Genomic DNA, 17,432 nt, shown 5'->3' with positions numbered 1-17,432 from the left:
TATTTCGATACATCTGATAAGATAGCATTATTATACATCTGGTGAGATAGCCCGGAAATTTCATAATTCTAGTTAAAATAGTTTTTCTACAAAGCGTAGCTATTAATAACTTGAAAAATGTGGTTTTCGGTTAAATATAGACCTATATTTTTGGTCACTATGGCGCCACTATTTTAGTAAGCATATTTATTGAACACAGAAGAAGACAAAGCGGGAAAAAAGCATCATGTTTACTTTCGGTGCAGAAGGCGCTCATGCTGCCATTTAGTGCCTTATCATGAACACTTTCACGTGCCTAAAACACTAACGGTAAGACGATACGAAGCTTATTTTAAATTTGGCCACCAATGGCAAGAATGATTCATGTTCACGTAATACCTGGGATTATACCACCACAGACATGCCACATGAAGCTTTATTCCTGTTTTCGATTTAATTATTCTGGAATATACAGTGTGTTAAAAAAAGTACCCAATATTTTAAGAGGTGATAGTATGCATCAAAATAAGAAAATAATGTGTGATAAACATGGGTCCTACAAGGCATACTTTCTGAGATCTGAACACTTGTTCACAGGAGATGTTCAATGTGACATCCATTTATGGAAATGCATTTTTGTGCCCAACAATACAGCAGACTACCAAATAATCATATCGTAGTTGACACCCCTGTCATGGAATATTGGTAAGTCTCAAGGAATACTGAAAACAAAAGTTTACTTGCGGATATGAGCGGAGTTCAACAGAGATAGTGTTGTGAATTTTCGTAATCAGCATGTGTGGGCTGATGAAAATACCCATGCATTTGAAGAAACAAGGCATCAGCACAGATTCTCAATCAACATATGGCCAGGCGTTCTTGGTGATGGATTAATAGGGACATACGTGCTACCACAGGCTCGCTATCAGGACTTTCTTATTAACGTATTGCCTATCTTGCTAGAGAATGTACCATGTCAGCAAAGACTATAGATGTAGCTCATGCACGATGGCACACCAGCACATTTTCATTTAAAATGCACAATTCCAGAATTCACGGTACAATTTTCTTGTAAAACGGAGCTTCAAAACCGGTTCAAGCAAGCTATTGCCTCACGCCATAAAATTTAACTACATTTTCTTTTGCGTGCCACAATTTTATAATCACTGCAATATACTTCACCTCAAGGTAACGTTACATGAAGGGTACATTTACAAGAAGGGAGTTCTTACATTTATCTATAATTCCATTCCACATTTTGTGTACCCCATTTACATTTTATAGTCAATAGAATAACTTACGACCATCTTTCTAAGTTAAGGAGTCAAAACAAATCAATCATTAGAATAACTGGCGAGAGAACGATGTCGGAAACGGCGCTCCGTCGCTTTCTCACATAATATTATCAAAGAAGAAAGTCCTTGATAAAAGAAGGACTTTTTATACCGGCTAACCGAATAAGGCGTGAAGAAAACTAGTCATGCATGACACAAGAAATCTCAATCCTTTATTGTATACCACTACCACCGACTGCGTGAGAGAGCAAAAGCAAGGCTTGTTGGGTCAATAAAGGTCAGCAGAATTTTTTACTTCCAATATTATCACGAAAGGTCAAACTTAAAACTCGCAGTAACACTTCATGATACACATCACATGACTGGCATTCTCGTGCTTCCAGGTCTTAGCGCTGCCTCCTATGCAAATTGAAGGGGGGCCACGAAATATCAGCCGATCGATTATGATCTCTATTGCTAGCTCAGGTCATCAAGAGGAAACGCTTTAAACAAGGAGGTTCGCCTTCGTGTCCCAGCAGGAATCTTCCTTTGCATCGTTACTTCCGGAAGGGTTCTGAGAACCATTTCTCGTCCAGTTCGTGATACTGGCCATCCGCCTCTAAGACATGAGCTCAGTGCTAAAAATCTCGGAAAGTATTCCGTGTATATATTTCTTGACGTCAGTAACGATTTTATAAACATTTGACCCCTTTCCGAATAATGGTAGAGGAAAGCTTCACAAATGTTCACATCTGAAAGATCGGTAAGTATCGTTTCTACCAGAGTGCTGCATTGGAGTTAAATCGCTCGCTTGAACTCTGTCGAATGTCGCACACTCGAGCGAGATAAGATCGGTCGTGATACGCTCGTAATAAATAAAAGCATAGTACAAGGTCATCTCACCGACATGTCTTATCTTGTATGGAAGGCGACAGATAAGATACACATATGTTTTGCTCACACGGTAAAAATAAGGCTTTATTTTCTGCGTTTATGACAAACGTCTAATGGAACGTACCAAAACAGTAACATGAGGTTATAAATAAAATAGTATGAAAAACTTCGATCTACAGTTATTATTCCTAATTAATAATTATTCAATATTTGATTTACCACATATATAATATGATAGGTCCATACATAGTGTTCCGCCTACACTGCGACAATGTAGAAACGTTTTACAAAATATTATTATATAGCAATGAATTAATAACAATATTAGTACAGAGATAACGTCACAGAAAATATAAAAAAACGAATAATCATGCTGCACAACTGTTACAGACGCAAAGATTGATACACTAATTATTAGAGATTATTATTATTACTAGAAAACTTAATATATTTCTTGCATTACCGTGATTGTGTTCTCCGTTTATAATAATTACATATATCAGATGTGGCAAAAAAAAAAAAAAAACAAAATCACTCTGTGTGGGGAAAAAAAAATTACCTACAACATTTATATTACATTTTAAAGCAAGTTTTGTAGTTGTACTATGGAGAGGTTAGTTAAACACTGCAAAGTTTTGAAATGATAAACATCTATGATGTTACTAGACAGTTCATCACTGTAACAAGAACGAATGTCTAACGCTCGGCTTACACCGTTCGAGGATTTATCGCTCGCGACAATTTTACCCATCATGCATGTGCGCTACCTATCGGGTTATGCTATGAACTACTTTGCGCTCCAGCGAAAACGTCCGATGCAGACATCTGGTTTCTACTATCATATTTTTTTTAGATACTCTTTTGCTCACGTGATCAAAAAGTTCCACAGTTTCTATTATAGGCTTGTTACTTTGTCCTCTGCTTTACAGAGAATAGAGTTGATTGCCCAATTCATGAAACTGGAAGACGATGGCGAAGAAAAGAAAAGGGAGACTGAAGCAACAACGAAGTAAAATGCAACAGAAGGGGCGGTAAATAAATATTAATACGCCTACAAATGAAATTATGGACCCAATAAATGATACTACATTTCAAGCTGTATAAGCATCTGGATAATCAGAATATCGTCGGGGTATATCATAAACATAAATGCAACAGAAGGGACGGTGGCGACAGAGTCTAAGATGAGGGGGCAGTGAAGACGAGAGCGATTGTGTCAACGAAGGCGACGGCGGCGGTGACGGAGAAGAATGCAACGGTGACGACGAAGACGACGGCGGTGATGTCGAAGGTGAATGTAATGGTGTTTAATATAAGCGATGACGGCGATGATTGTGATGGAATCAATTATGATCATTTTAATGCGGAGATCGAAGGGAACGAATGAAGACGATGATTACTACTATAGACGTCTATTTCAAAATCGGTATTAACTTATCTTCTTACCGCTTCGTTGAATAACGCTTTCACATGAAGAAGTCCGCTAACATCAGGCGATTGCAAGTGCGACAATCAGAGGTTTAGGAAGAAGTGGTAGTTAGGTAGTTTTATTTATAGTAATTGTAGCGTTGTCCTAGAATACTGCTGAAGTTCAACTTGACAAATTTACTCGCGTGAAATGTAACAAATTTTCCAGGCATTAGTTGTTATTCATAACAGTAGCAGTTTCATTATTTCTAGCTGTAGGAAATCAGAAACATTTAACAAATTCATTTTCATAAAGTTTAATTTAAGTTCTTCATTACATACTTGGCAAGCACTGAGAAATAACGGGAGAAAGTTGACAGGAAACTTGACCTTGCGAAATATTGCTTCTTATATGCACGTCTTGACCTCATGGGGAATAGAGAATACGAACAAAAGATTGGCTTATTCCTCTTGAAGGGGAGAAAGATTAGAACTTCAGCTGTTGAAGTTTGTGACACGAACTGAGGAAGGGATAATAGTATTTACCCAACTGTACAATTTTATGACTGTTTTAGGTTAGGAGATATTAATTAATATGTTTTGTGTGCCATTTTCATTTTAATGTGTGTGTTCTTTTAGAGAGTAGTCGATATAATCATAGGTGGGGAGGGAGGTGAAACCTACAAAGTAGGACTTGTTTTAGGTACAAAGCACGTACGGTCAGAAGACTCGTGCATTGAATTTTAGAGAAAACTATGATAATATAAAAATATGTATGTATAATATTACTCAACAAATCCATCTATCTATACGCATGTGTCTTTTCAAATAGACAGAAAAAAGAAAATGAATCGTAGAAACAAGAATGATCCGTATGTATTTTTGATAAGGAATCACCTCCAACCTTTATTTTTTAGTTGGTTATTTAACGACTCTGTATCAACTACTCGGTTATTTACAGTTGATGGGATTGGTGGTAGTGAGATGATATTTGTCGAGACGAGGCCGAGGATTCGCTATGGATTACCCGACATTCACCTTACAGTTGGAGAAAACCTCGGAGTCCAACACCTGTGGAGTAACGGCTAGCGCGTCTGGCTGCGAAACCAGGTGGCCCGGGTTCGATTCCCGGTCGGGACAAGTTACCTGGTTGAGGTTTTTCCGGGGGTTTCCCTCAACCCAATATGAGCAAATGCTGGGTAACTTTCGGTGCTGGACCCCGGATTCATTTCACCGGCATTATCACCTTGATCCCATTCAGACGCTAAATAACCAAAGATGTTGATAAAGCGTCGTAAAATAACCTACTAAAAATTCTCGGAGAAAAAACCAACCAGATAATTAGCTCAAGTGGGAATCGAACTCGCGCCCGAGCGACACACAAGCATCTTAGCCGACTGAGCTACGCAGGTGGCTCCCAATCTCGAGCTTCGATTATAGGAAGATAACCCGTAACATTCACTACAACGGGCATAAAATGGGTAGTGTTAATAACACAAAATTGTAGGCTACAAACATAAACATTTCTGGTCAAGGTGTGAAGCCAATAGTTTTGCACCGCTTAAAGTTTGGGTTAAATTCGGATATGATGGCAACGAACAAACATTCTGCGGGGGCGGAGTATCGTGTTGGGGGTGGAAACAAGCCAACATATTCCGAGACATATTTCTTTCGAACCAAGCGCGATGCCAGGCAAGGCGACGAAATTAAGTGGCGCAACATTGGTCACACGGACTACTTCCAAAACACGTGCTCCTATCTCCCATTCCATCCCATCACTAATTATTAACGTCTCCTGGTTTCACAACTTGATTTATCAATTTTACTGAAAGATTCATGTATAAATTACGTCCCTTTCTTTTTAACTGCACGAATATTCCAGATCAAAGTCTCCTTCAGTTTGGTTCTAACTGATAATTTGACATCCTCACACTTACATGATTGAAATAGTCACAACATGGAAAACAATTCTAAACAAGATGTATAAAAACAAAGGAACACAAAGACTAAACACACACACATATGTACAGAGAGAGCGAGAGAGAGAAACGCGCACACCCAGAAGCGAAATCTCACACCCAGACACCTAAAGAACACACTCACGCACCTGAAAGAACACATACACACCCCCACACACATAAAAGCACATACCCACATCCAGACATCTAAAAGCACACATACGACACCAAATCACCTTTTTATGTAACAGGATACGTAAAACAATTTACAAATTTCTAAACCTTCGCCATTACTTGCCTACTCATGTATTACGTTTGGTTTATTTGGCTATAGTTGAATCTGTTATCCAATATGGTATAACTGGATGGGGAGGCATTACAAAAACTGCTCTTTTTCCCTCTATGTTGCAAAAACGTATAATCAAAATTTGTTTGAAAAGGCGACTGGATTATCCAACAAATTTGATCCATTCCGAACTGAATGTTTTTAGAATTGACCAAATTTATAAATACTCTTTAATGAAATTCTATCATAAAAATAGAATGAAATTTGTAGCTCAGCCACATGCTCATAATACAAGACGAAATTAAATTCTTAAATTAGTTGAACCTAAATGTTTCACATCTGCTGCTTTACTACACAGTACAAATTATGATCCACGGCTATATAATTCGATAATAAAATTTCATCCAGAACTGACTACTTTAAGCAATGAAATTTTCAGATCCAGAATTAAAAAAATTATATGACAGACTTCCCTGTATTTATATTATGTACCATATATTGTAAAACAAGTTTATTTCTATCCTAAGTATACTTTTTCTATCTTATCTTGGTTACTATATCAACATGACCTGTACTAATTATACTACTAATAATAAATTAATATTAATCCACAAATCTCAACATCGTCTCTTTTTTCACTCAGTTATTACTAGTATTATTATTTACTAATTTTATTATCAACTTTATGCGACCTTTTTTCTTAAGTATTTTGTCTACAAAGTATGTATAGCTATGTAACGGAACTGTCCCCGAACACGAGCTTTGCTCTTTCGGGGTATTTTAATGTAACGATTTATTATATGTTATTATTAAAAAAATAAATAAATAAATAAAAATAGCACACAAACACACAAAAGCACATCTTGAAACCGAGATATCACACACTTTAAACACCTAAACAACACACAATCAGAGACCTAAGTACACACAACGAGAAGAGGAGGAAGAACACTAGAACAAATCCAGATAAGGGAAACATCCAGACAACGGCTAACATCCTGAAGTCCAGACTCCGAATCCCACTCAAAGACAAGGACGTACACAGATACAGTAAAGCCTTAAAAGAAAATTTACACGGCTAGATACACGAAACGAAATACAAAAGTTATGTGGATGCAAAACTAAACACATCCACAAAATCATCATAATACATCCACGGACACACGAGAAAAAACATACCCAGGAAGGCCATATAGAAACACGCGTGCATGCAGAAATACGGTAAAGGTATAGGTAGGTGTTTTACTCAACAGCGCTTTCACCTTCAGAGGTCTTTCGGTGTTGAAATTCAACGCGGGCAAGAAATACCCTACAGATTTTATCTAGAACTCTCCATCAGAGAAACTATTCTTTTATGTGCCGTAAATCTAGGGTAGATCTCCCTCCCGCGGGGAGCCATGCTACACCGCTTTAGACAGGGTTTAAATCCGCGAAATTCGGATCCATATGCCAGCATGGCATACTTTATTTTTTTCCATGGAGTGCAGTTTCATAGAAAGGACTTTGCCGACAGACCTTCTACTGCCCTCTACTAATTGGTTGTCATAAATAAATGTCTTCCTTACTATGACGGAAATATTGTCTTCTCCTGTTAGTAACCAATCACAACCTTCGTTCAGAAGAATTGACAGGTGCCCGTCAAATCCACGTGGAGGCAGAGTTGCCGTATCTTTTCCGAATTTCAAGAATCCCGTCAGTTTCACTGCATAATTTCGAAGGTCACCAGGATTGCGGCAACTGTGCAATGTTGGGACGAGGGGACAGGATGGAATTGTCAGGGTTGTTTGTGTAGGAAGTCATAAATCTGTAAGTGGGTGTTCAAAGGAGCCACCGATCTGCACTCCTTGAAATAAAATAAGGTATAACTGTGACAGCTCCGTTATTGTCAGTCTAGTGTAATTACAACAAAATATTAAGGATAAATGTAGAATTCTCGATTTGTCAGTTAAAAAATGGACACAATGCGCCTTTCATTGATGAGTTCGGCAAGACGACTGTTCCCTTATAACACATTCACAGTATTAAACAACACCTAATACCTAGCTGGGAATAGAACAGCCTCTTCCAGAGATCTTAGCCTCTCCCGCTGCCTTAGGTGCTGTTGTATGCAGGTACTCATACTGATTGCTCTGTTTACAAAACGAGTTCCCCGACCCTGGCTTTCGCACAGTGGCAATGATGTGTACGCCATGACCATGGGTTGGCAACTCGTGCTCTCGAAGTGTCAACACAATCTCAGTGGAGGTAGAGCGGACTCTGTACTAGCTACGCTGTCTGTGTGCGGTTCTTTCAAGACAAGTTCGATCGCGTTTGCGGTAAGTGGCGGCTCGTTTTAAGTGAAAAACAATATAATTCCCAGATCATTTCCCTTTAGTTACGAGTAAAAAAGAGATTTTTTTTATTAAGAAGAGAGGTAAAGCTTGTACTCTATTACACTTTCTTACGCATGACATTTTATGTTACAAATAAACAGTGAAGGTTTTAGTAAAGAAATACTATCTGCATCTGCTTTAGAACAGCTAAGGTAAAAATGGGATAACAAGGTGAGACTGATATCAAATATCATTAGCATGTTGTGCGTGCGAGTTACAGAATTGCAAGACTTATAATCGACTAGCTAAGAATATTTATGGATAAATTTTAAATGTGGAAGTATCATGTAGAACATAGACAACTTCACTTTTTTTTTACTATAAATTATCTTGAAGAGTGATAAGAAAATCTTCTTATCAAATATGAGATCCTACTTCAAGACCTACAACAGAATTCACTGCTAAGTTTAGAGAAAAAGTGACAATTGACAAGGAATCGAAATTTTTCTGAAATCTTATTGCCTAACGCCGATAGAAAATCCTGAAAATTTATAGCTTTATTTGATAAATCTACACAACAGCACGCCACTCAGATTCCAGCAAAATCAGGAATCGAACTGTTCGTAATGTTGCCTAAGTCAGCATTTCCAAATATATTCTGTGCTTCCATATATTCTGTACGTGCTTGAGGCAGAGTTTAATACAAGAAAGAAGTGTAAAAGCTCTCAAAGTAAAGAAAGAGCTCAGAAGTAAGCTTATTTCATATGACGTGACATGTAAAAAATACTTCCTTGAATTTGTTATTGTTTGCGAATACAGACTATTACCTTTCTGAGAACAGAGGAATACTCTTTAATGTATAAAGACTTGTAAATTATAGCGTTCTACGTTTCAAATAAGACCTATAATAAGAAATATTAACAAGTAGTGTAATAATAACTAAGTGTTGCAGCTATATTTGTTGTATCTTGAAAAGGTTGTATTCAGTTTGTGTTTCCAATACTAAACTAATTTACAAAGATATAAAATAATATAATTTTGTTGTGTTCAGGCATAGTCTGTCTAAAATTACTATAATTATTGTACCATGCGTCATTCTGAAATTCAAATCATGGAATAGATATCACGACCACCTGCATGAGCCGCCAGAGCGCACCGTGGCTTTTGCAACGAAACTACAAACAACTTGTAACTCCTGCGGCTGTCTCCGTCTGCCTTTCTCTCTTTAAGGTTTCTTAGCACTTTCGGAGCACGAGTTGCCCATCCATGACCATGACTGTAAAACTCTGCAATCAATTTGCAACAAAATCAAACGAGTGAATATAAATTAATCGGTTAAAAATAGTCGTAATTGTTTTAATTTCACTCTTCAGAAAAAAAAAGTTAGGAAATGTACAGACACGCGTTAGTACCACTCTGTGTGGAGTACGCGCAAATTTTAAGTTAGGAAATAGTATCGATTATCTAGGAAAGTCACTATTGTAAACCAAATGCAATTTAAATCTCTCTAAGCCTTATAGAGTCCTCCAGTCACGCGAACAGGCTTCCAGACGCTATCACAGAGGAAGATTACTTTATAATGTAACTTGTCACTTGGGAATAATTCTACGAGCAGTAAACGAAATTTATATAGACATAGTGATGTGATCAGAGTAAATAAATTCCAATCTCCTTGTAACAATGAACACGAAAGGTGGTCAACAATATCTATAATAATTTTATTATTCCTAACCACTGACAAGGGGAGGGTTTCGGCTCGAACAGGAATTTCGTATCCAAAATTTGTATACAGGCCCATCTTTACATCTCTGTAAAGCTCCCAAAAGCATTCGTTTGTGTAATGTGTAGTTTGTCTGTTAGAGCACTGTACAAGTTGAGGGGTGGGGAGAGCACTGCATAAGTTAAGGGGACGGGCCACCTTACACGTAAGCCTAGCCTAAGCTAGAAGCTAGTGCGACTGGTAAAATGTCTAAAGCCCATTTAAAAACATTTTTCTCCAACGTTCTGTCCGAAAATATTGCAGCTAATCAAAAATTTACACTGTTGTGTGAGTCATTGAATGCGCACAAGGACACGACCTTAATAAATGGATCATTCCAAGGCTAGGACATGGAATGTATTATCATTCCATCTAAACAAAACTAAATATATCCAGCCTCTGGATATCTATTTCCTTAGACGATACAAAATATATGCTCGAAGGATAACAGATTGCATAAGGACTCTTGCTGAGAATCCAGAACTTAACTTGGGAAATCGAGTGTTTATAATGAAAATGCACTCTGTTATTCATAACCAGTTGTCTGCTCCAGTGTACCGCCCTATGCTTCAGTATTCCTGGCAGTCAGCTGGTTACGTGAATCCTGAACAAGTCTCGGACTTCAGAAATGTAATTCAGGTGGCATTAGATTTTTCAGCACTGGAGTGTGATTCAGAAGATTGTTTAAGGTATTGCTTTTGCGTGTTGTGCTTATTGCTCTACTCCATGCTGTATCATGCATTTTATGGAAAATCCTCATGTACATTTTTAAAGAAGTGTATTGACCAATACCAACCAAACGGAGAGTTACACAAGTGAATGCTTTTACGGTCTTCATCACCATTGTGAGGTAAATATCTGTACAAATTTTTAACCAAAAATTCCTGTTCGAACCGAAACCCTTCCCTTGTGAGAAGATCTAATTGTACCAAATATCGTGAATAATAGTAAGCTATAAAGCTCCTGCTTCTTCAACCTAAAACATGCTCCAAGGTGTTCCATATGTATACGAAATGGTCGAAAAGTGTCTGGAACTGGAGACAAACATTTGTTGTCCCTCTGGGATCGAAATATTGATTTCCATAGTACGATCAATTACGGTACAAAGTCTAGTAACAATCAATCGTAAAATGTAACTTGTTTAATGATGATCGTTCTATAAACATAGTTGATGAATGAGGGCGCGTTTTCGATTACTATCGTAGAAGGGTAAATTTTAGGTCTCTCGCTTTGGCAATTTGTGTGTGTTCCAAATCTACTGTTTGCCTCGTGCTGGCTCAAGCCGTTATACATCTTATTCTGACTACAGACCAGAGAGTCCTACTGCCGTTAAAAAGTACAAGGTTGGTTAATTTACTCGAAACTCTGAGGACTGTTACATTGAACGAAATTCTTTAAGAAAGCAAAGAATAGAGAAATAAATAATTCATGAGACTATGAAAAGTGTCAGAAATTGATTAATTATTTCTGATACGGCTAGAAATGCAATTAGACTTGTGACAATAGAGGCCTATTTAAACAAACGATCTTTTAAATATGTACGAGATCAATCAATAGCCTGACACAGTCACATGCACATGGTTAGAAAAGATTGGTACAACTGTATGAAGTTGAAAGTTAGAATTTATAAAACAGTTATATTACCGGTTGTTCTTTATGGTTGTGAAACTTGGACTCTCACTTTGAGAGAGGAACATAGGTTAAGGGTGTTTGAGAATAAGGTGCTCAGGAAAATATTTGAGGCTAAGAGGGATGAAGTTACAGGAGAATGGAGAAAGTTACACAACACAGAACTGCACGCATTGTATTCTTCACCTGACATAATTAGGAACATTAAATCCAGACGTTTGAGATGGCCAGGGCATGTAGAACGTATGGGCGAATCCAGAAATGCATATAGAGTGTTAGTTGGGAGGCCGGAGGGAAAAGACCTTTAGGGAGGCCGAGACGTCGATGGGAAGATAATATTAAAATGGATTTGTGGGAGGTGGAATATGATGATAGAGACTGGATTAATCTTGCTCAGGATAGGGACCAATGGCGGGCTTATGTGAGGGCGGCAATGAACCTCCGGGTTTCTTAAAAGCCAGTAAGTAAGTACAACTGTATGAAGTAATATCACAGACTAGTATATAGAGTCACGAAGCTCAATACGTAGTAAATATGCATCCATAGATAGTTGCTAACCGCTAGGATTGCTAATATCGCCTCATTACAGACAATGCGAAATAGCACCGGCATAGTCTATTGTTCCTAGCACCTTTACAACTCAAGCTTCGTGACTGTACAGTATATGCTGGACTGTGGTAATATCTTTCTCTCCCCGTCCCTTGAATTATCTCCGAACGTAACTTTTTGAAAATATTTACAGCGCCACGAGCACACAGCAATAAAGGATGAAGAGAGCTTCATTCCTTCGTTATTGGACATGCGCCGAACCGTACTGCTTGCTTTCTGCCTTCTAAGCGCCGTCCACTTAACGTATTTCTATTTCCGAATAAGCACGATCATACGGGGGGGGGGAAATATGTGGGCGAGATGACTTACGTTCCTTTGAAAACGGAGATACTTTTATGGGGAAGTGAGATTGTGACATGGCGAAAATTTAAGCAAAGTTTAGTAAGAATGGTAGGAAAAGTAAGGTAAGCATACTCTAAAAAATCTAAGCCACAGCAGTTTTAACACAGCGAAAGTAAGAATTTTTTGAATATGTAAGCTTATGTATTTATTTATTTAATCTGGCGGAGTTAAGACCATCAGGTCTTCTCTACCACACCACGAGAATACAAATAAACGTAAGTTATATACAAGAAAATATACAAATTATCTTATGACGAGTTGCCAAACTAACTTACTATTATGACAAATGTTGTATTGCATGTTTCCACGTATTCACGTTTTCCCTTATGTTCTAGTGATGTTTAACTTATTTTATATTTTTGTTTTCATATTTTCCGATAATGGTATATCTGTAATGTAATAAGTTGAACTATATGTAATCTTAATTTTCCTTGCTGTGTGTACTTAAAAATATTGTATTCATTGTATGCTTTGTACTGCACTATTTTATTATTACCAATCAGTATTATTATCATCATCATTATTATTACTACTACTATTCTTACTTTTTATCATTATTATTATATTATTAATTGCCTTATTTTTTCATACTTTATACTTTGTATGTCTCATTTATTTTGACCTGCTGTTCACATTTTATTATGCTTTTTTCTTTCTCTCTGTATGTTATATACATATTATATCTGATTTCTACTTACTTGTTGTTTACATTTCATTATTATCTTATTCAGTTTTGTGTGTAAATTGTAGTGTACTTTGTAAATTTGTAGTGTTTTTGTAACGCAGTTTTACTCCTGGTTGAGTGTTAGAGAAGGCCGTATGGCCTTAACTCTGCCAGGTTAAATAAATCATTATTATTATTACTATTATTATTATTATTATTATTATTATTATTATTATTATTATTATTATTATTATTATTATTATTAAGAAACAAATACAGAGAGAGGAAGCAAAGAAGGAACAGAAATAAAATTAAAGACACAAATAAAAAATACAAATGCAAAACTAATGAGAGAAATATATACATATACATACATGTGCACATATATACACACTAGTAGCAAGATAAGATCACGATGGACAATGGACAGCATTGTTGTCTACGTAACATATTTGTGAGTAATTTCTTAAGAAATTAACATTAAATAGAGCTGCAGTAGGGTGTAGCAGCTAGCATTTCACTGTATCGAACAAAAATAGAATTTTCGAATATAGTAGTAAATAAATTAAATAGGGAAAATGCTTGTTATTATTCGGTTGAGAATCTCTTATCATCCAGTCTGCTGTCAAAAAATCTGAAAGTTAGAATTTATAAAACAGTTATATTACCGGTTGTCCTTTATGGCTGTGAAACTAGGACTCTCACTTTTAAATAGGAACATAGGTTAAGGGTGTTTGGGAATAAGGTGCTTAGGAAAATATTTGGGGCTAAGAGGGATGAAGTTACAGGAGAATGGAGACAGTTACACAACATAGAACTGCATGCATTGTATTCTTCACCTGACATAATTAGGAACATTAAATCCAGACGTTTGAGATGGCCAGGGGATGTAGCACGTATGGGCGAATCCAGAAATGCATATAGTGTTAGTTGGGAGGCCGGAGGGAAAAAGACCTTTGGGGGGCCGAGACGTAGATGGGAGGATAATATTAAAATGGATTTGAGGGAGGTGGGATATGATGGTAGAGACTGGATTGATCTTGCTCAGGATAGGGACCAATGGCGGGCGTATGTGAGAGCGACAATGAACCTCCGGGTGCCTTAAAAACCAGTAAGCAAGTAGTAAATAAATAATTTTTAATCTGCCCGATACCTACAATTTCATAATTTCTTCTTTCGGGGACATTACTACTTCGTTTTACTATATAGAATGCCTTTCAACTTTTTTTACCATTTTGAAGTAATCGTGTACTTATAAGTTTCCTTTGTAAGCTACTTCGTTCTACACAACTCTACTTACGAAAGAAACACTCAAATAACACAATGCAACACTTAAGAGAATAAAACTTAGACAAATATTGCCTACGTTCTACATTGTAGCAGTGGTTCAAGACGTTTGGGAATGTGGAGTCATAGCAATTGCCATTTCGGAAACGACTGAAGGAGGAGATGGTGACTTGGTCACTTTTTAATATTCGGTAAGATTAAGAGTAGACTACATAATTTTTTAGGAGGTTCATTTATTCTGGAAATCAAGAAGAGGAAAAAAATCTCCCGCTTCTCCTGGGATCGAAGCAGATCTCTGTTGAGTGTAATACAAAACAAGCTATTCGAAATGAAAATTTTAATACCGTGCAATTATTCAGTCATTTGAAATTTTTATTAAGTATACACAAAATAATACGGTATTAATACAAATTTTTAGAATAAATCACAAAACCAAAGAAAACTGGCCAATTAACAATATTTCTAATTTCATTAATAATTACATTTATCATTTTTTTTTTGCATGCCGCTTACTAGAAAGAAAAAGAAGACTATGTGTGTGTGTGTGTGTGTGTGTGTGTGTGTGGGGGGGAGGGTGGGCTAAATAGTAACTTTTAAGATAGGTTACATTTGATAGCTGTAAGGAAAAATACGTTAAACAAATTTACATAGCCCAAATTACTACCGGGATTAAGAATGGATGAAACTAGCTGAACGGTTGTACTCACTGGATATAATTTAGTTTTATCGTGATATAATGTATGAAATGCGTGACAGACAGGAAGAAAGAAAATGAAGCCACAAATATATGACCGAGAGAGAGAGAATTCCAAGGAACCTTCAATTAACATAATCCTAAGGCAGAAACGTAAATCAGCCTTGAATAAATTAGTGTCTTCAAATAGCGTGTTTCTTTCTCATTTACTGCTACATTCGATTTGTGTTTCCCTCTCCTAAATTTCCTAAACGTTAAAGAAGAGAGGTTATACAGCATTTCACTAACTTATTTGTTAAACAATTCTAGACAATAAGTGAAACTTAAAGAAGAAAGTGGTCTGGAAACTTAATGGAATTCACATTTTCTACTGCGCAAAATCGAATTATTGTTTCTATTCCATCTTGTGGTATAATAGTCGAGTAAGGGGAATAGTACATTATGCAACGAGCCTATAATGGTAGTAACTAAGACGCGAGTATGTTTGTTTATGAAACGAGCGCAAGCGAGTTTCATAATTTTCATACGAGCGTCTTAATTACCATTATAAGTAAGTTTCATACGACTTTTTATGCTCGACCATATTTCTAACTTGAAATTATTCAAAAGTATTCATGTTATGGTTATCTAAGTGAGGAGCGGAACTGACCATCTAAATTGTGAGATGTGCGCAGACGCGAAAGTAATGATTTTTTCCGAGGAACGAATGTCATTGACCTTAATGTAATCTAGAGAGTAACGAACATTAATCTTGATATAACCTGGAAATTGATTTAGGCATTGCAAAACGAGATGACAAATTGAATTTCTTTGAATATTATTTACAATTAACGCTAATTATTATAGTAACAGAACATAACCTTCCAGCCTCCGTGACGTTTCGCTAGTTGTCTTTCGATTGCATATCCGAGAATAATCGATAGTTGCGCTTTTATAATGCTACAATGATGATTTCTGATCTTCTGAACAACTGAACTTTAATGAATAGGTGTACTTTAATGAGGTGCATTAAAGGGCTGCTACCAGGTGTATAATTACTACATTTCGGCATGGTCGAGCATAAACAATATTTCAAGTGTTATAACCTAACTTTAAAATACTGCCGAAGAATCTATTTATCTTACATCGCTTTCACAATCCGTCGGTATGTATGCAGGCTCGAGCTTTATTCTGGGCATCTGAACGCACGACCTGAGTGCAATACCCTAAGGACTACAAATTACGGACAGCGGCAAGCAGTCGCAAATCTAAGCAAGGGAATAATGTTCAATCACTAACTACATTAGGCGTTGTTAACATAGCAGCAAGGGTAACACTAACAAAAAAAGAACGTCCCCAACCTAGCAGGGCTTCAAAATTCTAATGTGATTCCAGCTTTGGTCGGGGAAGTGTAAATATGGTCTGGGCAAAATCAACATTTATTTTTCCAGACCAGAACATAAGTCAAACTCTTTACTAATGTTAAAAACGAATTGTAAGATGTGTAATAAAGTAATTATACTAAAATAATTTTGAACTAAAGAGTACAAAAACAAGGACTGAAATTTAGGATCGGCAGAAATGAAACTCAATTTTGACTTTGTTAACAACTCCTGCAAAAAAAATCACCCATTTGCACTGATACCCTGGACTGGAGTTCTTGGCGATATACAACGAACAAATTACTGTGAGAACCAACGCACATGCACGCAGATTGATCAGAACCTCTCCAGTATTGCGGCACCCTTACCCTACGTTCCCCCCCAAAACCACAGCATGAATAATTGAGCTTATGAGGAGGGTCCTGCTTAATCGATCCGCGCGCAGAGTGGCTAACTGCAGAGCTCTACTCTCAGACGACACATCGATATCAACACTCAAAACACGCCTATATAACTGACACATGCACAAGAAACAACAGATGCGCCAACTCAACACCATGACGATCATGAACAAAGACTATTTCTAATCAGTCTAATATGAAAGTGTTCACGTAATGGAACGATCGTTGCACACAGCATGGTCTACAGACGTAAGTACAAACAATGTAATAACGTACGCCATTTTGCTTTCTTTTCCGAAGCAACATATAGGGGAGAGTTGGGTACTTTCGGACATCGGGTAATATCGAACAGTGCGTTTCTTTCATCTACCACCACATGGTAGTACCTAAATGACATGGTTACGTTTCTGTATGCGACAGCGCAGAAACGTAACCATGTCATTCAGGTACTATCATCTGGTTGTAGATGTAAGAAACTCACTGTACAATATTACCCGATGTCCGATACTACCCAACTCTCCCCTACACGATACAACCTAAAAAAATACATATTCCGCTAGAAGTATCTACTTCCAT

General features: G+C 37.0%; 1 protein-coding gene across 18 annotated transcripts in view; it reads right to left on the bottom strand.

The window, feature by feature from the left end:
• The window catches only part of LOC138708146 (ELAV-like protein 1), a 437,015-nt gene that overhangs the window by 234,834 nt on the left and 184,749 nt on the right, over window positions 1-17,432 (bottom strand). The gene's annotated exons all lie outside the window — the stretch shown is intronic.

This window comes from Periplaneta americana, chromosome 10, assembly GCF_040183065.1.
Source record: "Periplaneta americana isolate PAMFEO1 chromosome 10, P.americana_PAMFEO1_priV1, whole genome shotgun sequence".
Lineage (NCBI taxonomy): Eukaryota > Metazoa > Arthropoda > Insecta > Blattodea > Blattidae > Periplaneta > Periplaneta americana.
The sequence above is the reverse complement of the archived record's forward strand: the minus strand, read 5'-3'. Positions and strand labels throughout refer to the sequence as shown.